This window comes from Zalophus californianus, chromosome 11 (genome assembly GCF_009762305.2).
Source record: "Zalophus californianus isolate mZalCal1 chromosome 11, mZalCal1.pri.v2, whole genome shotgun sequence".
NCBI classification, from domain to species: Eukaryota; Metazoa; Chordata; class Mammalia; order Carnivora; family Otariidae; genus Zalophus; species Zalophus californianus.
This window is the reverse complement of record NC_045605.1, coordinates 85737486-85761334: the sequence shown is the minus strand read 5'-3', so window position 1 is coordinate 85761334 and position 23849 is coordinate 85737486. Positions and strand designations below refer to the sequence as shown.

Here is a 23849-nt window from a genome sequence, read left to right as displayed (position 1 = left end):
CTCTGACACCTCGGTCTACTCCCCTCCTAAACACAGAAGCTCTCCTCACCTGTTCAGGCCCTGCCTCTCCACACCCCCTGCATGGACAACCACCTCTGCCCACTTGGGCTCCAAAATCCCATTTTAGGCCAGTCCTCTCTACCTTTCTTGGGCTCTGATACCCCAAACCAGGCCACCCCCATAAGAGGATGCTCTCCTTACCCAGTTGGGGCATCAGGCCCTCCTCTGTGGAGATGAATTCTTCCCCACACTTGGATTTTGATACTCCCTACCAGGCCTACTTCCATTCATATGCCCCCCTCCCGTTTTGGCAGGAACATCACAGAGATGATGCTGTTTTTTTCCTACCTCGTCTTGTTCACTGGCACCTGACTTCAATTTGTCTCATTACCAAGGATGTGCACTTAATACTTGATTAAAGTGGTGTCTGCCAAGCTTCTCCACTATAAACTTTTCCATTTGTCCAAATAGTCAGTAAATATTTTGTGGATACTCTGTAAATGCCCTATTCCTCATCAAACTTTTAGTTTAATCAATGATTTATGTCAGTATAGATGTATGGTTTTGTATGTTATTTGAGAGACTGTAATCTGTTACTTTCATTTTATTTTGATGCGCAAATTCCTCCAGATTTGGTTAATGGGGGCCCCATCAAGTTGGTTCTGCATCTTTTTGTTGTTGTTGTTAGAGAGAGAGAGGCAGGCAGAGGGAGAAACAGGATCCCTGAGATCCTGAGACTGAGAAGGAGCCTGATGTGGGGCTCGATTCCAGGACCCCGGGATCATGACCCGAGCCAAAGGCAGACACTTAACCAACTGAGCCACCCAGGCGTCCCCGGTTCTGCATCTTTTGACTACTTCCAGCATTCTTTGACTACTTCCTTACTTTCTGACACAATAAGATATCCTGAGATCATCTTGTCCTTTTCTTGTGCCAGACCTAGAAACCACCATTCTTTGAAGCAGTCCTGATTCTTTTTAATAGAGAATATTTAAAAATCAGAATCTTGTCACTGGGCATGCTCACTACTATTGGGGTGTCACTGCTTTGGTTCTTTCAGTGGACAGAGCTGAAATGTGTATGTATGTATATAGGCACACACATTTACAACTATATTTCTTTCTCTCATTTGCCTAATTATATACACATGCATTTTTTATTGATATAATACATATAACATGAAATTCACCATTTTAAAGTATACAGTTCAGTGGCTTTTAGTATACTCATTATGTTGTGCAACCATTACTACCATCTCATCTAATTCTAGGATATGTATATAATAGTATTATTCCATAAAATATATATAACTGAATAGAATTCATTCCAGTATATATAATATATACAATATATTGAAAACCATGAGTTCAACCATGAGTTCATACTTCCCACTCCAATCCAGGAGCACAGGATTAATTCTAGTTTTCTTCCTTTCCATACTTGTGCCTCTTTTTTCCAATAGCAACAAGCCTTTCTCCCATTACCCTCAATATAATTATTTTATGAACCCCTCTGTATGTAGCCAATCCCCCATCTCTGCCACATCCCCCTCCCCCATGCAGATGTTCTCTGACCCTACTCAGGCTTTGACTCCTCAATGAGGCCACACCCCAAGCAGACACCTTCTTTACACCTTCTTTACTCCAGCACTCACCTTGGTCAGAGCCTGCTCTAGCTGCCATAGCTCCCCCCTCCTCCGCCAGACATAGATGTTACCTTGCTCAGCTCTACCTTATAGCTTCAGGACCAAATTATTCAGGGAAGGAAGAAAAGGGAAAATAAGAACAATGATTGAAGATTTAACCACCGAGTTTTGGTGTGGTTTGTGGCCCGAACAAAGTGATAATACTAGCTTTTACTGCTCCTGCCCTTACAGTGTTACCTTGAAGGCATAACCAACCCAGTCTGAACCAGCTTGCCTAGTTTTTACTTCAGTATTCCCCACCTGCTTCTCTTCACCCTTTAAGAGGAAGGGCATTAGCTATTCAGCTAATCACCAAGGCCAGTTAATTCTGCCTCTTAAAAGTCTCTGAATAGCTAACCTAAACCAGGGCAGTGGGGGTGGGGCCAGATTAAATCATTGATTATCCCCTGCTGCGTTAAAAGAGCTGGAGTCAGACATAAAACCAGAACATTTAAATAAGGGAGTAAGGATATAAAGAGGAAAATATGAGTCATTAATTATAAAATTATTTTTAAAGTCAATTCTCAGTATAAGTAACAAAAAGATTATAACAGAGCATTCACCATACCTAGCAGCAAGCAAGTCCTAACTCAGGCTGAAATTTAAGTGTAACATAGAGACCAAGGAGGCTAGAAAAATGAGCTAAGGTTGTGTAGGCTGGCTAAAAACATGTATGAGTAGACTTCTGTTAAAATGAAATAGGAAATCTGTTTTATAAATGACTAGTTTCATGTGTTTGATTTTAGTTTCTTTTTTCTTATGAAAAAATTCTAGCCTTTGCCATTTGTAAATTGGGTACAACTCTTTCACAATTTGGCATTATACATTGAGAGTTATAAAAATGTTCATACCCTTTGGCCAGGTAATTCTGCTCTTGGCAATATATCCTAGGAGGAAAAAAACTGTAAATGCATGAGATTGCAGGTCTAATTATAAAACTGCTAGATTAACAGTCTAATGAGCAATGATAGTGAAAGGGACAAGTAAACACGGATTCTTTTGTAACCACTAAAAATTATAAATACGGAAACTATGTAGCAACTTGAAAAATAACTTATGGGATAATGTTACCTGAAGTAACCAGGATACATATGTATATATACACTATGATTCAACTATTTTAAATTGTTTTCAAAAAGAGACAAAAGACATACACATGGAAAAATAACAACAGTGTACTTAGATATTGAGATTATGAGGCTTCTATTTCTTTTTTAAATTTTGTTCTAGTGTTGGAGTACTTTGTGCTATAAATAAAAATCAAGATGGAATAGTGGAAAACCCAACTTCATTTTAGCTGAATTAAAGGTATAAGGTGGCTAAGTTGGGAGTCAGAATGCCCTCAGAGGTGAGTGATGAAAATTATCATTATCATTGTTGTTAACATTATTGAGCATTTACCACTTTCCAGGCATTGAATTAAAGGCTTTGACATACGATGTATCCCAAGTCAAGACCTATCTATGAAACTATAGGATCAGGGCGCCTGAGTGGCTCAGTCTTTGTGTCTGCCTTTGGCTCAGGTCATGATCCCAGGAGCCTGGGATCGAGCCACGCATCGGGCTCCCTGCTCTGAGGGAAGCAGGGCTTCCTGGAGCCCCAGTCATTTACTTCCCATGCTGTCCTCCTTCTGAAGTTCTTGTTGAATCCAGTTGATTATAAAGATCATAGGGCGCCTGGTTGGCTCAGTCGGTTAAGCGTCTCAGTCGGTTAAGTGTCTGCCTTCGGCTCAGGTCATGATCCCAGGGTCCTGGGATCCAGTCCTGTATCGGGCTTCCCGCTCAGCGGGGAGTCTGCTTCTCCCTCTGCCTGCTGCTCCCCCTGCTTGTGCTCTCTCTGTGTCAAATAAACAAATATTAAAAAAAAAGAAAATATAAAGATCATAAAAAATGGGTGTGGAGCATGACAAAGTAAGGAATAAAAAGCACTAAGTCATTGGAACATTTGTCTTTTCCAGAACAAAATGCAGTACTATGCCTTCATTGGAATGTTCATCTTTTCTTGACTAGAAGACAATCTTTCACTTCAGTTAGATCTGTAGACATTAAAATACCAGTGCCATTCACTATGACCACCAAGGCTGCCCCCTTTAATAAAAGCTGCAGGTACCAGATATCACTCTCCCCTTCTCCTCTCTAGGTAGGGACAGCATAGGCAAGTACCCAATCCGGTTATGGGACTGGCTGGGAAATCAGAGGGATCTCTGATAAAGATTTATTCTCCTTTTAAAATGGGACCCATGAAAAAAATTGCCCTTTTCTTGCCTATGGACACAGCTGTTTAAGAGCATTATTAGTCCTGGAGCTGAGACAACCATTTCATTACCATGAGAAGCTAGCCTGAGGGTGAGAAATCAGCATATTGTAGACAGCAGAGTTCAAAAAGATGGAAAGATCCTGGATTCCTCATAACATCTTTGAGCTACTGCATCAACTTAGAACACCATGTCTCAAGCTTCTTGCTTAACGACAATAATAAGTGTCCTCACTATTGAAGCTAGTAGTCCTCAGTCAGAAGCTGTACTGCACAAGGATTTGGAAACGTGGGGGTGGGGGTGGGGTGGGCAATTTTGCTTTAGTCAATGACTGGGTGGAGGTAGTAGCATTTGGTGCCTAGAGATAAAGGATGCTAAACATCCTCCCATGGGTGGGACAGTCTTGCCCAAATGCCAATAGGGCACTTAGAAGCAGTGTTAAGCACTGTTTTAAGTAAACTTTAGTTAGGTTATTTGCAGCTAAAAGTATCCAAACTGATATAAATGCACACCATTAAAACTTTATCACATTTTTATAGAAGAACATGTATCTTAAGTACTAAATATTAGGTGGCTGATATTTAGTGCCATCAACTTCATGATCACTAAAAACTTTTGTATGTTGAAATGGCTGAGAAAACAATGTGGACTGATGAGAATTATAATAAGTGGATTATTATATTATCAGACTTTATCATCTTCAGAACTCTGACTTTAGAAATGATTATTGCTTTAGGGGTGCCTGGCTGGCTCCTTCGGAAGAGCATGCAGCTCTTGATCTCAGGGTCCTGAGTTCCCGCCCCACACTGGGTGTAGAGATTACTTAAATAAATAAATAAACTTAAAAAAAGATTAATTGATTTAAAAAAATCTAATCTTCCCTCCTAAAACCAATTGCTTTCTTCGATTTAAAAAACATCTTTATTACCTAAAATGTTTTTGTCTTTACTTATTGATAAAAATATCTTTCCACAAATATTACATGAACACATTCTCATTGTAAGTGCAAACAATAGAGAAATATACAGAACAAAATACAAAAATCACTCTTCATCTACCTTCAAATCCCTTTCCTCTCCAGAGAAAACCTCTTTAAATGGTTTGGTTTGAATGCTATATGTACTTGTATGCATATACACATTCAAACTTTTTTCTTTTTAAAGGTTTTTTTAAAAATTTGTTTATTTGAGAGAGAGCAAGAACAAGAGGGAGAGGCAGACTCCCTGCTGAGCAGGGAGCCTGCTGTGGGGCTTGATCCCAGGACCCTGGGATCATGACCTGAGCCATAGGAAGCTGCTTAACTGTCTGAGCCACTCAGGTGCCCCAAATATTTTTTTCTTTTATAATGATTTTCTTTCCCTTATGTTTTCAAGATTCTTTGCAGGTTAATACATAGAGACCTAATAGATTCATTTGTAACTACAGGATACTATTACACAGTACAAATTACCATAATTTATTAACTCATTTATAGACATTTAGATTATTTCTAGGTTTTTTTGTTATTCCAAAATGCTAAAGTAATGAGTATATACACACACACTTCTTTGTGAATATGAGAGCACTTCTTTGGAATGGATTCTTAGAAATAAAACTATTTGGTCAAAGTACAGGTGAATTTTAAAATTTGATACATAAATGCCTCTTTGATTTCCAAAAATGCTTGGCCATTGTGCAGGCCCACCAATAGAGTAGAACAGTATCCTTATTTTTGAATATTCACTAAGAGTTGATGTTACCCATTGTTTTAATTTTTGCCACTCAGATGGATTAAGATATTTTATTGCTATAGATTATATTCCCTTAGTTGCTAATGACAATAAGCTTCTATTCATGCACCATTTTTACATATTTTCTTCTGTGAATTGATTATTTATAGGCAAAAGACCTGTATTTCTTTCAGGAATTTTATTTTTTTATTGATTTGTCATAGCCTTTTATGTTTTGTGGATATTAATCCTGTCATGGATGTTTCTAACATATTTTCCTGATCTTTACTAGTCTTACCTGTTTAAAAAAGTTACCATGGGTTTTACCAAACAAGTGTTTAATTTTTTTAAATTTAATTTTATTATGTTATATTAATCACCATACGTTACATCATTAGTTTTTGCTGTAGTGTTCCATGATTCATTGTTTGCGTATAACACCCAGTGCTCCATGCAGTACATGCCCTCTTTAATACCCATCACCACGCTAAGCCATCTCCCCACCACCCTCCCCTCTAGAACCCTCAGTTTGTTTCTCAGAGTCCATAGTCTCTCATGGTTCGTCTCCCCCTCCGATTCCCCTCCCACAAGTGTTTAATTTTTAAGAGAACTATATCTGTTGGGTTTTTTGTTTGCTTGTTTTTTATTTTTTAAGTAGGCTCCATGTCCAGTGTGGAGCCCAATGTGGGGCTTGAACTCAGAACCCCAAGATCAAGACCTGAGCTGAGATCAAGAGTTGAACGCTTAACCGACTGATCACCCAGGTGATCAAGAGTACTATTTCTATTCTTAAATATTTTTCTGATTTAAAAGATATATTGGATATATTCATTGTAAGAAGTTGAAAAATACAGAGCAAGTGTGAGGGAAATAGGAATCGTTCTTATTTCAACTGACCCACAGAGAATCACAGCTAAAATTTGGGGTATTTATTTTCGTTTTTTTTCCTCTGTATCTCTCTATATAGTAATACATAATATATAATATACGTTCTCTCTCTATAGTCATATATTTGCTCATCTATATTTTCATATATTTTTAAAATGAAATAATTCCATATATATACAATTTATCTTTTTATTTTTTATGTTTAAATTTTCATTAAAAATTTAATCTGGGGCACCTGTGTGGCTCAGAAGGGTAAGCGTCTGCGTGCAGCTCAGGTCAAGATCCCAGAGTCCTGGGATTGAGTCCCGCATCGGGCTCCCTGCTCAGCGGGGAGTCGGATTCCCCCTCTGCCTCTCTTCTCCCCTGCTGCCCTCCCCCCCCACCGTGCTCTCTCTCTGTCACTCACTCTCTCTCAAACAAATAAATAAAATCTTTAAAAATTTTTATTTTAATTGTAGTAAAATGTTTTATATATATAAAATTTACCATCTTAATTATTTTTGAGTGTATAGTTCAGTAAAGACAAGTGTATTCACATTACTGTGCAACCAACCTCCAGAACTCTTTTCAAATTGCAAATCTGATTCATTAAACAATAACTTCCCATACTTCTCTCCCCTCAGGCCCTGGCAACCACCACTCTACTCTATGAATTTGACTATTCTGTGTACCTTTATACATGGAATCAGACAATATTTGTCCTTTTTGTGACTGACATAGCTCACTTATTATAATGTCCTAAAGAGTCATCCATGTTGTAGCATACGTCAGAATTGTCTTCCTTTTAAGGTTAATAATATTTCATTGTATGTATATACCACATTTTCTTTTTTTTTTTTTAAGATTTTATTTATTTATTTGAGAGAGACCAAGAGCATGGGGGGGGTAGCAGAGGGAGAAGCAGACTCCCCGCTGAGCAGGAAGCCCAATGAGGGGCTTGATCCCAGGACCTGAGATCATGACCTGAGCCGAAGGCAGCTAATTAACCAACTGAGCCACCCAGGTGCCCCCATCATATTGTTTTTTATAGCAGTTGCACCATTTTACATTTCCACCAGCCATGGACAAGTGTTCCAATTTGACCACATCCCACCAGCGCTTGTTTTTTTCTTTCTTTCTTTCTCTTTTCTTTCTTTCTCTCTCTCTCTTTCTTTCTTTCTTCTTTCTTTCTTTCTCTCTCTCTCTCTCTCTCTTTCTTTCTTTCATATACCCATCCCAGTACTTATGAGGTATTATCTCACTGGGGCATTGGTTTGCATTTCTCTAATGATCAATGGTATTCACATCTTTTCATGTGCTTGTTGGCTATTTGTATATCTTCTTTGGAGAAATGTCTATTGAAGTCCTTTGCCCATTTTTAAATTGAGTTATTTGTCTTTCTAGTTGTTGTTGAGTTTTAGGAGTTCTAAATATATACTGGATACTCTGTTGATCATGTCCTATGATGCATGGATGTTTTAAATTTTCATGTAATCCAACTTATCCATTGTCACTTTTGTTGACTGTGCTTTTGGTTTCATATCTGCCAAATCCAGTATCATGAGGCTTTCCCCCTGTGCTTTCTTCTAAGAGTTTATTAGTTTTAGCTCTTCATTGAGGTCTTTGGTCTATTTCGAGCTGATTTTTGTATATGGTGTGAGGTAGAGATCCAAGTTCATTCTTTGGCATGTGGATATTCAGTTTTCCTATCTCCATTTGTTGAAAAGATTGTCCTTTCCTCATTTAATAGTGTTGTCACCCTTGTTGAGAATCATATGACCATATATGATAGGGTTTATTTATAGGCTCTCTATTCTATTCCATTGGTCTACATGTCTGTCTTTGTGCTGTTACCACCCTGTTTTGATTAATGCTGCTTTGTAGTAAGTTTTGAAATCAGAAGTGTGAGACCTCCAACTTTGTTCTTTATTCAAATTGCTTTAGCTATTTGGTGTCCTTTGAGATTCTGTATGAATTGTAGGGTGATTTTTCTATTTCTGCAAAAAATGTCACTGACATTTTGATAGGGATTGTATTAAATCTCTATCAATTTTGGTAGTATTGACATTTTAACAATATTATATGTTCCAATCCATGAACACAAGATGTTTTCCTATTCATTTGTGCCTTTTAAATTTTCTTTCAGCAATGTTTTGTAGCTACTACATTTTTCATACATTATGGAATCTTTTCCTATGTCATTAAATGTTCTTTGAACATATTATTTTACAATTCTATAATAACCCATTGTGTGGATGTGCTATAATTAATTTAACCAGCACCATATTTTATATACTTGTTTCCAAGTTTTCTCATTATAAATAATGATACCATTAACACATTTTTTAACATTTATCTAATCATTTCTCTAGGATAAGTTATTGACTCATGAGCATGAAAACATTATTGGTACATGTTGCCAAACTGCCCCTCAGCAGTGCAGTACAAATGTAGTCTTACTATGAATATCAGCCTGCTGTTCTTTCTCTCAGCCCGGGGCTGCTGAGTGCTGTAGAGTGCCTACAGAGTACTTTACCTGGGACACCTGCTTCTACCATACTAATACTGTATTTTTTTTAAGATTTTATTTATTTATTTGACAGAGAGAGACACAGTGAGAGAGGGAACACAAACAGAGGGAGAGGGAGAGGCAGAGGGAGAAGCAGGCTTCCCACCAAGCAGGGAGCCCGACACAGGGCTCCATCCCAGGACTTCGGGATCATGTCCTGCACCGAAGGCAGACGCTTAAGGACTGAGCCACCCAGATGCCCCACCAATACTGTATTTTATCCTCTCAAAATTATTTGCCAAACAAAATGGTGGTAGTAGGTATCCCTTATTTTAATTTGTGTTTAATGAATGGTAAGGTAGAACTTTCCATTTCGGACCTCAAAAGAGTGAGAATTTCATTTATTCATTCATTCATACATTTGTTTACCTAATATTTATTGAGCACTTACTAAGTGCCAGCACTGTATTTGACACCAGTATAATATAAATATGAAATAAGGTCAGACCCCATCCTGAGGTTCAGAGCAAGTCACACTAGAATGAGTGGCAAAGCAAGGCATTGTCTGAGAACACGTTTGGGGTGGGAATGAGGGGGGAGATCAGTGGATTGTTACCATCAACACCTGATTAACATCTAGAAGATGTGCTGCTCTAGCTTTTATCCCTGAAACAGGGAAGTGAATGTACAGTTCTGATAGTCTGAGGATGGGATGGAGAAGGCGAGAGGAAGGGGAAAGGAGAGAGAACATACAGAATACCCAGGAGCTAGGAATCCCTCTAAGTCATGAGCTTTATCCCAAATATTCATGAATATTTTGTATTCTATTCTACATGAGGTTAATATTAGGAAACCATTGCTGAGGTCCCCCCAAGGAGCTGCTGAAAAATGCTCCCTTTTTAAGTTCCCATACAAACAACTGAAACAAGGGCTCACTTGGAAAGGAAAGCATGGTTGGTATAGGGATGGGAAGGACATTATTAAGTGAGCGGTGGCAGAGAGCCTTCCAGGCCAGCCCCAGGTGCCCACATCAGACTCCCAGGGAGAGTGGCCTGGAATAAAGACCAAATCAAATCAGTTACTGCCCCCTTGAAACTCTTCAGGAAACTAGAACTAGGCTTTCTGACCTAGTAACAGAAGGTGGGAAAGGGGAGGACCCTTCTGCCCTCTCAGCCAGGCTACCCTGGGGAAGACCTGAAGAGCAGCTAGTGGCCGTGGAAATGAGGCAGGGAGGGTGGTGGCAGGGGCAGATGCCTTCAGAGAGGGTCTGAGGAAAGGCAAATAGCACCAGCAAGGCGGCTCAGTAGAGTCCCTAGAACCAGAACTTAGGGGGTTTCCAGGAGATGGAGGTGAGCAATTTCACTGTTGAGCCCTGGGCCAGAGACCCTTCGGTTTCCCAGTGGTAGTGAGCAGGGTTGGGTAAGGCCAACCAGGGACGAGTGACTTAATCTCTATGAGCTTGTTTCCTCATTTGTAAAATGGTGATAGATGGTGTAAAATAATTATTATATTGAAGAAAAAATTTCTGGGAAGTTTTGAGTGCCAGTGCCCTGGTATAATAAAACCATACATAATAATGACATTTTCTTTGAGGCTGTGGTTCTCAAAGCAAGTGGAACTTCCCTGGGGGCATTTGGCTTCTGAGGGAGAATCTTCACATGTGAGAATGATTAGAAGCACTGCTGGGATTTAAGGGACAGTTGCCAAGGATGCTGTCCACTCCAAAGAGTTATTCTGGTCCCTCACAACTTTTGATGTCTTTCCAGATACATCAGTGAACAACCTGTTCATAAGTATCTGTGCCTACAACCTACCTTCATTTTTCATATAAATACAGTCTCCCCCCAATTCTAATACACACTGAATTTTCTAGAAACACACCTTGCCGATAAAGGAAAAGAAGGCTGTATTTTGGTTTGTTTGCAATTTGGAGCAAATTTTTCATCATTTCAGAAAAAATAAATCACTGATAGTCAGTTTTCTCAACATTCAAATCACCATTTCAACACAACTCTAGCAGTCTGCATTTATAGCTACTAATGACATGCATGTTTCTAGGCACAGTTGCAAACATCCAACTGCCTCTTTGCCCTACAATGTAGTCATGCCTGAGCACTGGTATAGTGAAATATATATATTGTTAAAGATTTTATTTATTCATTTGAGAGACAGAGAGTGGAGGAAGAGCAGAGGGAGAGGGATAAGTAGACTGTGCTGAGCGCAGAACCTGACACGGGGCTTGAGCCCACGACCCTGAGATCATGACCTGAGCTAAAATCAAGAGTCAGCTGCTCAACCGACTGAACCACCCAGGTGCCCCTGAAATACACATTTTATTATAAAGTACATTCCCTTCATTTCTCTTTTATGTTGAAGTTGGGGCCTTCATTGTTTATTATCTGTGTAAATGATTTATTGTACTAATGAATTTTATCTCAGAATAATAAAGGACATGTTATAAAGTATCTGTATTTGTAGGGCGCCTGGGTGGCTCAGTCGTTAAGCGTCTGCCTTCGGCTCAGGTCATGATCCCAGAGTCCTGGGATCGAGTCCCGCATCGGGCTCCCTGCTCCTTGGGAGCCTGCTTCTCCCTCTGCCTCTCTCTCTCTCTCTCTCTCTCTCTCTGTCTCTCATGAATAAATAAATAAAATCTTAAAAAAAAAAAAGTATTTGTATTTGTAAAAGAGGGATAACCCTATTAGAACTACTGCCTTCAAAGAAAAACTGTCGTGCTTGCTTCGGCAGCACATATACTAAAATTGGAACGATACAGAGAAGATTAGCGTGGCCCCTGCGCAAGGATGACACACAAATTCGTGAAGCGTTCCATATTTTTAATAAACCACGAATTAAAAAAAAAAAACAGGGGCGCCTGGGTGGCTCAGTCGTTAAGCGTCTGCCTTCGGCTCAGGTCATGGTCCCAGGGTCCTGGGATCGAGCCCCACATCGGGCTCCCTGCTCGGCGGGAAGCCTGCTTCTCCCTCTCCCACTCCCCCTGCTTGTGTTCCCTCTCTTGCTGTCTCTCTCTCTCTGTCAAATAAATAAATAAAATCTTTTAAAAAATGATAAGGCCACTTAACATTATTGAAGCTTATGTCCTAGGGTTTTATCTTACATATTAAATATTACGTCATTTAATCTTTACATAAATTCCATGAAACAGGTACTATTGTTATTATTCTTAGTTACATGTGAAGAAACCAAAACTCAAAGAATGTGAATGATCTCTTCAATGACACACTGCTGAGAAGTGGCAGAGACTCAGGTCTGTCTGATACCATAACGTAAGCTCTTAACTACGACATCAGGTGGAGAACACAGCCTTAACTGGAGAATAGGAAAACCTTTACCCACAACTGGAAAAATGGAGAGAAGGTGAACGAAAAGAGCACTGACTTGGCATTCAGGAAACCCAAGATCAGGCTCAGTTTTTGCCACTGACTTGACCTTGGATATAGAGAGGCAATATTACATAATGATTTAAGAGTATGAGTTCTGGAACCAGAATGTCAGGGTTCAAAGCCCAGCTCTGTCACTCGCTGGGTAACGTCAGACAGGTTATTAACCATTCTGTACCTTAGTGTCCCCCTTTGTGTTATAGGGGTTACAGAAAAAGGGTTACAAAAACGTAAGCATTCAATGAATATTACCTACAATGTTAGTTAGGGTTGACTGACCTGCCACAAGAGGCCCCATATCATTTTTCGGGTCCCTTGGATTCAGATTCTGGAGTGGAGGCTTGTCTTTTACTCTGGAGGGGTTGTTCCAGCATAATCAAATAGCAAGGCTACTTGGACCCAGATCATTTTATGTGGCAAGACCTTGAATCTTTGTAGGGTTTTTTTCCTGCACTCTGGAGTGCACGTGTCTTATCAAAGCCCCAATGTACTTGCCACTTCTTCCTCTTCCAGCTGAATTAACATGACGTCATCAGTAAAATGGACTAATGCAATGTTCTAAGGAATGTCCACGTGGCCCAGGCCCCTTCAGAATATATTGTGATAGACCACGGAAAAGAGTTAACATAACCCTGGGGAAAGGTTAAAAATATATGCAAGCTTATTCTGATAGGCTTGGAAAAGAAATTATTCTTCAGACCAATAGCTGTACCATGTATCCGAAGCCGTTTAATTTGCTCTAGAAAAGATACCATATCTTGCACAGTGACTGTAGTTGAGACCACTATTTGTTTGCATTTGTGGTAGTCTAGTGTTCTCCAGAATATATCTGGCTTTTGAAAAGACTAGACTGAAAAATTAAATTGTTATATGCAAACAATGTATCATGGAACACTACATCAAAAACTAATGAGGTACTGTATGGTGACTAACATAACATAATAAAAAAATTAAAGAAATTGAATAGAGATATGGTCAACATTGTATTGGAAGTAGTAGCTAGTACATTAAGAAAGGGAAACAAAATAAAAGGTATACAGATTGGGAAAGAAGAAATAAAACAGTCTTTGTTCACAAATGACATGATCATCTGTATAGAATACCCCAAAGAATCAACCCCAAAAAGGCTGCAAACAAGTAAATCAAGTTCATAAGACTTGAAATTAGTATACAAAAGTCAATTGCTTTCTTATATACAAACAATGCACATGGGTATTTGAAATTCAAAAAACAATATCATCAATAATAACATGAAAATTGAAATATTTAGGTATAAATCTAACAAAATATATACAGCGTCTATATGCCAAAAGCTATAAAACTCTAATGAAAGAAATAAAAATGACCTAAAATATGTGGAGAAGTATTCTCTGTATGGGATTGAAAGATGTAATATTGTTAAGATTCAAATCTTCCTAACCTGATCCATAGATTCAATATGATCCCAATCAAAATCCCAGTAAGCTATTTCATAGATATTGACAAAGTGATTCTAAAGTTTGTATGGAAAGGTAAAAGAGGCTTGCCTGGCTGGCTCAGTTGGCAGAGCATGTGACTCTTGTTCTTGGGGTTTTGAGTACGAGCCCCATGTTGGATGTAGAGATTACTAAAAAATAAAAAAATAAAAAAAGAAAGACAAAAGACCTAAAATAGCCAACACAATACTGAAGAAGAAAAACAAAGTTGGAGGACTCCCATTATGTAATATCAAGATCTACTATAAAGCTATGGTAATCACAACAGTATGGTATTGGTGCAAGAATAGACACATAGATCAATAGAACCAAATAGAGAGCCATGAAATAGACTTACACAAATGTAGACAATTGATCATTGGCAAAAGAGTAAAAGCAATTTGATAGAGAAAGAATAGTCTTTTCAACAAATTGTGTTAAGACAATTATGTGTTCCTATGTTTAAAAAATGAATGTAGACACAGACCTTACATTTTCCATAAAAATTAACTCAAAATGAATCATAGTACTAAATGTAAAATGCAAAAATATAAAACACCTGGAAGAAAACATTTCTGTTTTCTAGGTGGCAATGTGTCTTTAGATACAACACCAAAAACATGATACAGAAAAGAAAAATTTTTTAAATTGGATTTTATTCAGATTAAAAAATTCTGCTTCTGCAGAAGACACTGTTAAAGAATGAAAAGACAGGCCATAGATCTGGAGAAAATAGTCGCTAAACACCTATCTGATAAAAGACTTGTATCCAAAAATACACAAAGGACTCTTAAAACTTAACAATAAGAAAGCAAACAATCCAATTTAAAGACAAGCAGAAGAGTTGAACAGACACTTTACCAAAGAAGATAAACAGATGGAAAATAAGTATCCAGGGCTAGACGGCTACACAGGCAAATTCTACCGAACATTTAAAGTTTATTTATTTTTTTAGTAATCTCTACACCCACTGTGGGGCTTAAATCTACAACCCTGAGATCAAGAATCACAGGCTTTTCTGAATGAGCCAGCTAGGCACCCCAAATTCTACCAAATGTTTAAAGAAGAGTTAATACCAATTCTTCTCAAACTATTCCAAAAAAATAGAAAAGGAAGGCAAACTTCCAAATTTATTCTAGAGGCCAGCATTACTCTGACAACCAGAACCAGACAAAAACTCCACTGAAAAAGAGAACTACAGCCAGTATCCCTGATGAACATGGATGCAAAAATTATCAATAAAGTAATAGCAGACCGAATCCAACAATACATTAAAAGAATCATTCACCATGATCAAGTGGGATTTATTCTTGGGTTGCAAAGGTGGTTCAATATTTGCAAATCAACCAATGTGATACACCAATCTTCTCCCAAAGAAGCCGGGAGGAGAACCATCCACACCCACACCTGAGCAACGGTGGCGCTCAGCAGCTGGGGACCAACAACCCACATGCATCCCAAACAAGGGTGAGGATTGGGACTACAAACATCTGAGAAAAGGCTACATAGGGCTCCTTCACAGGCATAAGAGGGGGACAGCCAGGCAACAAGTCGGGAGGGCCGAGGCAACCTGGGGGGCCAGGGCTCTAGGACTCTTCGGCCATCTGGAGCAGGGAGTTGATGGCTGCGTCCCTGTCTCCTCTCTGGGCTTCCAGCACTGAGCAGACCACCTCCCATGGGATATATACGTATATTCCACATCTTCTTTATCCATTCATCAGTCAATGGACACTTGGGCTGTTTCCCCATAGTTTGGTTATTGTAAATAATGCTGCTATAAACACTAGAGTACATGTGTGTATCCCTTTGAATTAGTGTTTTTGTATCCTTTGGGTAAATACCTAGCAGTAAAATTGCTGGGTCATAGGTAGTTCTATTTTTAACTTTTTTTAGGAAATGCCATACTGTTTTCCATAATGGCTGTACCAATAGTGCAGGAGGGCTCCCCTTTCTCCACATCCTCGCCAACATCTGTTGTTTCCTGTGTTGTTAATTTTAGCCATTCTGACAGGTGTGAGGTGATAGCTCATAGTAGTTTTGATTTGTATTCCCCTGATGGTGAGTGATGTTGAGCATCTTTTCATGTGTCTGTTGGCCATCTGGATGTCTTCTTTGGAAAAATGTCTATTCATGTCTTCTGATGAATTTCTTACCTGGATTATTTGTTTTTAGGGTGTTGAGTTTGATAAGTTTTTTATAGATTTTGGATACTAACCCTTTATCAGATATGTCATTTGCAAATATCTTCTATTCTGTAGGCCGCCTTTTAGTTTTGTTGATTGTTTCCTTTGCTGTGCAGAAGCTTTTTATTTTGATGCAGTCCCAATACTTCATAATTGTTTTTGTTCCCTCGCCTCCAGAGACATGTCTAGTAAGAAGTTGCTATGGTCAAAGTCAAAGAGGTTATTGCCTGTGTTCTCCGCTAGGATTTTGATGGTTTCCTGTCTCACATTTAGGTCTTTAACCCATTTTGAATTTATTTTTGTGTATGGTATAAGAAAGTGATCCAGTTTCACTCTTCTGCATGTTGCCATCCAGTTTTCTTAACACCATTTGTTGAAGAGACTCCCTTTTTTCCACTGGATATTCTTTCCTGCTTTATTGAAGATGAGTTGACCATATAGTTGTGGGTCCATTTCTGGGTTTTCTATTCTATTCCATTGATCTATGTGTCTGTTTTTGTGTGAGTACAATACTGTCTTGATGACTGCACTTTGTAATATAGCTTGAAGTCTGAAATTGTGATGCTTCCAGCTTTGCTTTTCCTTTTCAAGGTTGCTTTGGCTATTTGGGGTCTTTTGTGATTCCATAAAATTTTAGGATTGTTTGTTTTAACTCTGTGAAAAATGCTGGTGGTTTTTTGATAGGGATTGCATTAAATGTATAGATTGTTTTGGTTATTATAAACATTTTAACAGTATTTGTTCTTCCAATCTCATGAGCATGGAATGTTTTTCCATTTTTTTGTGCCCTCTTCAACTTCTTCACCAATTTTGTTCTAGTTTTCAGAGTACCGGTCTTTTATTTCTTTGGTTAGGTGTATTCCTAGGTATCTTATGGTTTTTGGTGCAATTGTAAATAGGATTGATTCCTTAATTTCTCTTACTGCTTCTTTGTTATTGGTGTATAGAAATGCAACAGATTTCTGTACATTGATTTTGTATCCTGTGACTTCGCAGGATTCGTCTATCAGTTGTAGCAATTCTTTGGAGTCTTTCAGGTTTTCTATATAAAGTATCATGTCATCTGCAAGCTGAAAGTTTCACTACTTCTTTGTCAATTTGGATGTCTCTTATTTCTTTTTGTCGTCTGGTTGCTGAGGCTAGGACTTCCAGTACTATGTTAAATAACAGTGGTGAGAGTGGATAACCCTGTCTTGTTCTTGACCATAGAGGAAAAGTTCTCAGCTTTTCCCCACTGAGGATATTAGCTTTGAGTATTTTGTATCTAGCCATTATGGTGCTGAGGTGTGTTCCTTCTATCCCTATTTTGTTGAAGGTTTTTATCAAGAATGGTTGTATTTTGTCAAATGCTTTTTCTGCATCTATTGAGAGAATCATATGGTTCTTATCCTTTCTTTTATTAATGTGGTGTACCACGTTGATTGATTTGGGAATATTGAGCTACCGCTCAGCCCAGGAATAAATCCCATTTGATCATGGTGAATAATTCTTTTAATGTACTGTTGGATTCAATTTGCTAGTATCTGGTTGAGAATTTTTCCATCCATGTCCATCAGGGATATTGGCCTGTAATTCTCCTTTTTAGTGGGGTCCTTCTAGTTTGGAAATCAAGGTAATGCTGGCCTTATAGAATGAGTTTGGAAGTTTTCCTGCCACTTCTATTTTTTGGAACAGTTTAAGAAGAATAAGTATTAACTCTTCTTTAAATGTCTGGTAGAATTCCCCTGGGAAACCATCTGGCCCTGGACTTGCGTTTGTTGGGAGATTTTTTATCACTGATTCAATTTCTTTGCTATTTATGGGTCTGTTCAAATTTTCTATTTCTTCCTGTTTTGGTTTTGGTAGTTTATATGTTTCTAAGAATTTGTCCATTTCTTCCAGATTGCCCAATTTGTTGGCATATAATTTTTCATAATATTCTCTTATAATTGTTTGTATTTCTGTGGTGTTGGTTGTGATCTCACCTCTTTCATTGTGATTTTATATATTTGGGTCCTTTCTCTTTTCTTTTTCATAAGTCTGGCTAGGGGTTTATCAATTTTATTAATTCTTTCAAAGAACCAGCTCTTAGTTTTATTAGTGTATTCTACTGTTGTTTTGTTGTTGTTGTTGTTGTTTGTTTCTATATCATTTATTTCCACTCTAATCTTTATTATTTCCCTTCTTCCACTGGCTTTAGACTTTATTTGCTGCTTCTTTTCTAACTCCTTTAGGAGTAACATTAGGTTGTATATTTGAGACTTTTCTTGCTTCTTAAGGTTGGCCTGTATTGCTATATACTTTCCTCTGCATCCCAAAGTTTCTGGACCATTGTGTTTTCATTTTCATTTGCTTCCATGTAATTTTTATTTCTTCTTTAAATTATTTCTTCTTTAATTAACCCACTCATTCTTTAGTAGGATGTTCTTTAACCTCCACGTATTTGTGGTCTTTCCAAATTTTTTCTTGTGGTTTACTTCATAGTGTTGCGGTCTGAAAATATGCACGGTATGATCTCAATCTTTTTGTACTTGTTGAGGCCTGATTTGTGACCCAGTTTGTGATCTATTCTGGAGAATGTTCCATGTGCACTCGAAAAGAATGTGTATTTTCTGCTTTAGGATGAAATGTTCTGAATATATCTATTAAGTCCATCTGGTCCAGTGTGTCATTCAAAGCCATTGTTTCCTTGTTGATTTTCTGCTTAGATGACCTGTCCTTTGCTAGAAGTGGGTGTTGAAGTCCCCTACCATTATTGTATTATTATCAGTGAGTTTCTTTATGTTTATTATTAATTGATTTATATATTTGGGTGCTCCCAAGTTGGGGGCATAAAAATTTACAATTTTTAGATTTTCTTGTTGGATAGACATCTTTGTTATGACATAGCGCCTTTTTTTATCTTTCGTTACAGTCTTTGTTTTAAAATTTGGTTTGTCTGATATAAGTATGGCTACTCTGGCTTTCTTTTGACATCCATTAGCATAGATAAATGGTTCTCCAGCCCTTCATTTTCTTTCTTTTTTTTTTTAAGATTTTATTTATTTATTTGACAGAGAGAGACAGCGAGAGCAGGAACACAAGCAGGGGGAATGGAAGAGGGAGAAGCAGGCTTCCTGCTGAGCAGGGAGCCCGATGTGGGACTCAATCCCAGGACCCCGGGATCATGACCTGAACTGAAGGCAGACGCTTAACGACTGACCCACCCAGGTGCACTCCATCCCTTCATTTTCAATCTACAGGTGAGTTTAGGTCTAAAATGAATCTCTTGTATGCAGCATATAGATGGGTCTTGTTTTTTAATCCATTCTGATACACTATGTCTTTTGATTGGAGCATTTAGTCCATTTACATTCAGAGTGATTATTGTTAGATATGAATTTAGTGATATTGTATTACCTGTAAAGTTGTTATTTTTGGAGATTTTCTCTGTTCCTTTCTAGTCTTTGTTGCTTTTGGCCTTTCTTTCCCACTCAAAGAGCCCCCTTTAATATTTCTTGCAGGCCTGGTTTAGTGGTCATGAGCTCTTTTAGTTTTTGTTTGTCTGGGAAACTCTTTATCTCTCCTATTCTGAATGACAGCCTTGCTCGATAAAGTACCCTTGGCTGCATATTTTTCCCACTGAATAGATATTTTTCCAAAGAATACATGCAGATAGCCAATAGATACATGAAAAGATAATCAACATCACTAATCATTAGGGAAATGCAAATCAAAACCACATGAAATATTACCTTATATATCCGAATAGCTAAAAATCAAAAACACAAGAAATAGCAAGTGTTGGTGAAGATGTGGAGGAAAAGGAATGCTAGTGCACTGGTTGGTGAGAATACAAGTTGGTGCAGCCACTGTAAAAAACAGTATGGAGGCTCCTCAAAAACTTAAAAATAGGGGTGCCTGGCTGGCTCAGTTGGAGGAGCATGCAACTCTTGATCTCGGGGTTCCTAATTCAAGCCCTATGTGGGGTAAGGAGATTGCCTAAATAAAAAAAAAAAAAAAACAGTTTTAAAAAATTAAAAATAAAGGGGCACCTGGGTGGCTCAGTCAGTTAAGCATCCAACTCTCGGTTTTGGCTCAGGTCGTGATCTCATAGGTCGTGAGATGGAGCCCCAGGTCAGGCTCCATGCTCAGCAGGGAGTCTGCTTGAAGATTCTCTCCCTCTGCTCCTTCCCCGACTCTTGTGCTCTCTCTCCCTCTCTCAAATAAATAAATAAATATTTTTTAAAAGATTTTATTTATTCATTTGAAAGAAAGAGAGACAGAGAGAGCACAAGCAGAAGGAGAGGCAGAGGGAGAGGGAGAAGCAGACTCCCCGCTGAGCTGGGAGCCTGACATTGGGTTCGATCCCAGGACCCTGAGCTCATGACCTGAGCTGAAGGTAGACGCTTAACTGACTGAGCCACCCTGGCACCCCATAAATAAATCTTTAAAAAAATTAAAAATAAAAATACCATATGATCCAGTAATTCCGCTACTGGGTATTTACCCAAAGAAAATGAAGACGCTAATTCAAATGCAGCATTTTTACAATAGCCGAGATATGGAAGTGATGCAGACTGGCTGGTTCCAAGGACCCAGAGGGAGGCCTGCAGGACAAGCTAAGAGGGTTCTTGGCTTTGGGCAAGATAGAAATCAAATGCAAACTGAGAGGAAGTGAGAGCAGAATCTATTCAAGACATAGGGAGAGTAAAGATACCGATGGAGCATCAGGAGACATGGAAAGGAAAAGAAGAGTGAGTCTTCTTTTTGGTTGGAGTCTGGGGTTTTTACTGAAGATTGTGGTCCAGTGCAAGCATCTTCTCAGGCACCCAGGAACAAAGACTAGTCTTTAGCTGTCCTTCATAAGTCACTCATGCCCTGAAGCCAGGGGTCTTGGTGAGTCAGTGGTCTTGGAAAATGTTCATGATGACCCTGCCTGGTCACTGCTTAGGTATTACCTATTGTGCTGAAAGAATCCACAGAAATCATTAACTCCAAGGAAATATACATTATCTGTTCTATTAGGCATGTGTAAGGTGAAGGTGTAGGTCCTAGCAAGAATAGAAGGTTCTAGCAATAAGAGAAGGAAAAAAAGCAGTTTTTCATGGAGTCCCTTTAGTTTTCTTGTATCAGAAGCAAATATTCACCATAGATCAGTGGATAAAGAAGATGTGGTATATATACACAATGGAATATTACCTAACATAAAAAAGAATGAAATCTTGCCATTTGCAATAACATGGATGGATCTAGAAAGTATAATGCTAAGTGAGATTAAGTCAATCAGAGAAAGACAAATATCATATGACTTTACTCATATGTGGAATTTAAGAAACAAAACAAATGAGTAAAGGAAAAAGAGACAAACAAAAAATCCAGACTTCTAAATACAGAAAATAAACAGGTGGTTGCCAGAGGGGAGTTGGGTGGGGGGATGGGTGAAATAGATAAAGAAGATTAAGAGTAGTACATTTATCTTGATGAGCACTAAGTGAAGTATAGAATTGTTGAATCATTATATTGTACACCTGAAATAATATACCACTGTATATTAATTATACTTCAATTTTTTTAAAGGGAAAAATAAGGGGCCTTGTAAGGCCAACAATCTCTATCATTAACCCTAGAATGTGATATTTTTTTATTTACTATTTTGGCTGGTAGTTTAAGAGGCATGGCCTTCCCTATTATGATAGTTCTTATCTTTAGGCCAAGGATACCAAATGAGGACATATTGGGGAGTATTCATGAGATCAATCCTGGGGGGGAGTAGAGGAAGCAGAATTAGGCAGAGGAAAAAGTATAACTGTGATACAGTCACAATAACCCCAGGGAAGCTTTGTAGTTGGAATGACTTTTCTGAGTTGTCTCAAATTGGGGCAAGGGGGCTGGTACTCGCCTTGACTCCTGGATTCATTGATTATAAAATGGCTGACCCTAGAAAGACTTTGGTTTAGTTATCTCACCCAAATTCTCACCCAGAATTGCCAAGGGCAATTTCTGGAGAGGGGCTGATCTAAGGCTGATGTATGCAAATACTGTTAGCAGCTGAGGAAATGAGTGTTTTAGTCCTACATGAGGGGAATCTGAGCAGTATGCCCCAAAACACAGTGGCTTAAATAAATTAGGTTTTTTTCTCTCTCTCTCTTAACAGTCCACAAGTAGGTGGGTCTGGAAGAAAATGAAATGGTGGTTGCCAGGAGCTGGGGGAAGGAGGGAATGGGGAGGTGTTATTTAATGGGTACAGAGTTTCAGTTTTGCATGATCAAAAGGGTTCTGGGGATGGATGATGGTGATGGTTGCACAACAATACAAATGTACTTAATACCACTGCACTGTACACTCAAAAATAGTTACGATAGTAAATTTAATGTTGTGCATTTTTTTACCGCCCCCCCCAAAAAAAAGAGGCCAGTGGGTGGGGCAGAACATTGGTGGCTTTCAGGGTAGTTCAGTTCCTGACAATCAGGGACCCTGATTCCTTCCGTCTCATGGCTCCGCTATCTTCTAAGTAGTTCTTCCCAGACTTTAATATAAATGTAATCACTTGGGCATCTCATTAAACTGCAGACTCTGATGAAGTATATCTGGGGTGGGGCCTATTCCAACAAGTTCTCAGGCTGATGCTACTAGCGCATGGGCCACACTTAGAGTAGTATGATGCTAGGGCAGTGGTTTTGTTGAATGGTCTGAGTTGTGTCACTGTCAAGCCTGATTTCTAGCTCAACGGACAGGGAAAGAGAGGAAGGGAAGAAAAGCAAATTCCCTTTTTTTTTTTAAGATTTTATTCATTTATTTGAGAGAGAGAGTGAAAGAGAGAGAGAGAGAGCACAAGAGGGGGGAGGGTCAGAGGGAGAAGCAGACTCCCTGCTGAGCAGGGATCATGACCCCAGCCCAAGGCAGCCGCTTAACGAACTGAGCCACCCAGGCGCCCAGAACAAGCAAATTCCTTTTAAGCAAGTGGTTTGGAAGCTGCACAAGGCAACTCTGTTTCCATTCCATTGGTGACAGTTTAGTCACGAGGCCACGCCAAGCTATAAATCCATCACTATGGATAATGGGCAAACAGATTTTTGGAGGATAACTAACAGTCTTGCATGCATCTTGTTCTAGGTCAGTTTCTTCATCTTTTAAATTGAGGTCTTTATTCGTCTAATTGTCTGGGGTTCTTTGACACCAAATGTCCTCAGTGATATAAGTCCGGATTCAGTATTTACTTACGGCTGCTTTCCTGAATTGGAGAGGAAAAGAAATTGCTTTGAGACAAGATTTAAACATGTTATTTACTACTTGCTTGCTTCTAATGGAGTGCATTAGTAGCCGAACAGGATTTCAGGTGTGAAGATGCAAAAATGAAGAAACCAGAAACAAGTTGAATTGCTTTGTGGGAGAAAAAAGAGAGATTCAGGAGTTCAGATGGAAAATCCTGGGAGCTGTACAGCTGGTTGTAACCAGGCGCGGCCTGACAAGTCTGCCTGAAAACCAAGGGCTAGAAGGGAGAAAAGATAGCTGGTGTCTGGCAATGAACTTGGGGAGAGAACAGAGCTGGTTAATGGGGATTTTTATTAAATTTTATTGTGTGCTATATGATGTAATCCTCCAATCTATCTTCTCTACAAAATTTTCCCTCTAGTGCCTTGTAGAATGGATTTTCTTTTGAGATATAATGAGAAGTACTGAGTCCTACCCTAAGGAGAGCACGAGGCAGGAACAGTGGCTGGCACTGGGTTATAGAATGCAGTGATACTGTCATTTATCTTCAACAATTGCTTTAAAATAAAAAAGAAGAAAACAAAACACACACACGTGTGCATGCACGCGCTCACACCC

The 23849-nt window shown here is 38.8% G+C and overlaps 1 non-coding gene across 1 annotated transcript; it reads left to right on the top strand.

Moving 5' to 3' along the window:
• The first annotated feature begins 11752 nt into the window (after positions 1-11752).
• Positions 11753-11859, top strand: LOC113915669. The gene has a single exon (XR_003517792.1). It is a non-coding gene; the product is annotated as a U6 spliceosomal RNA (small nuclear RNA).
• Positions 11860-23849: the final 11990 nt, after the last annotated feature.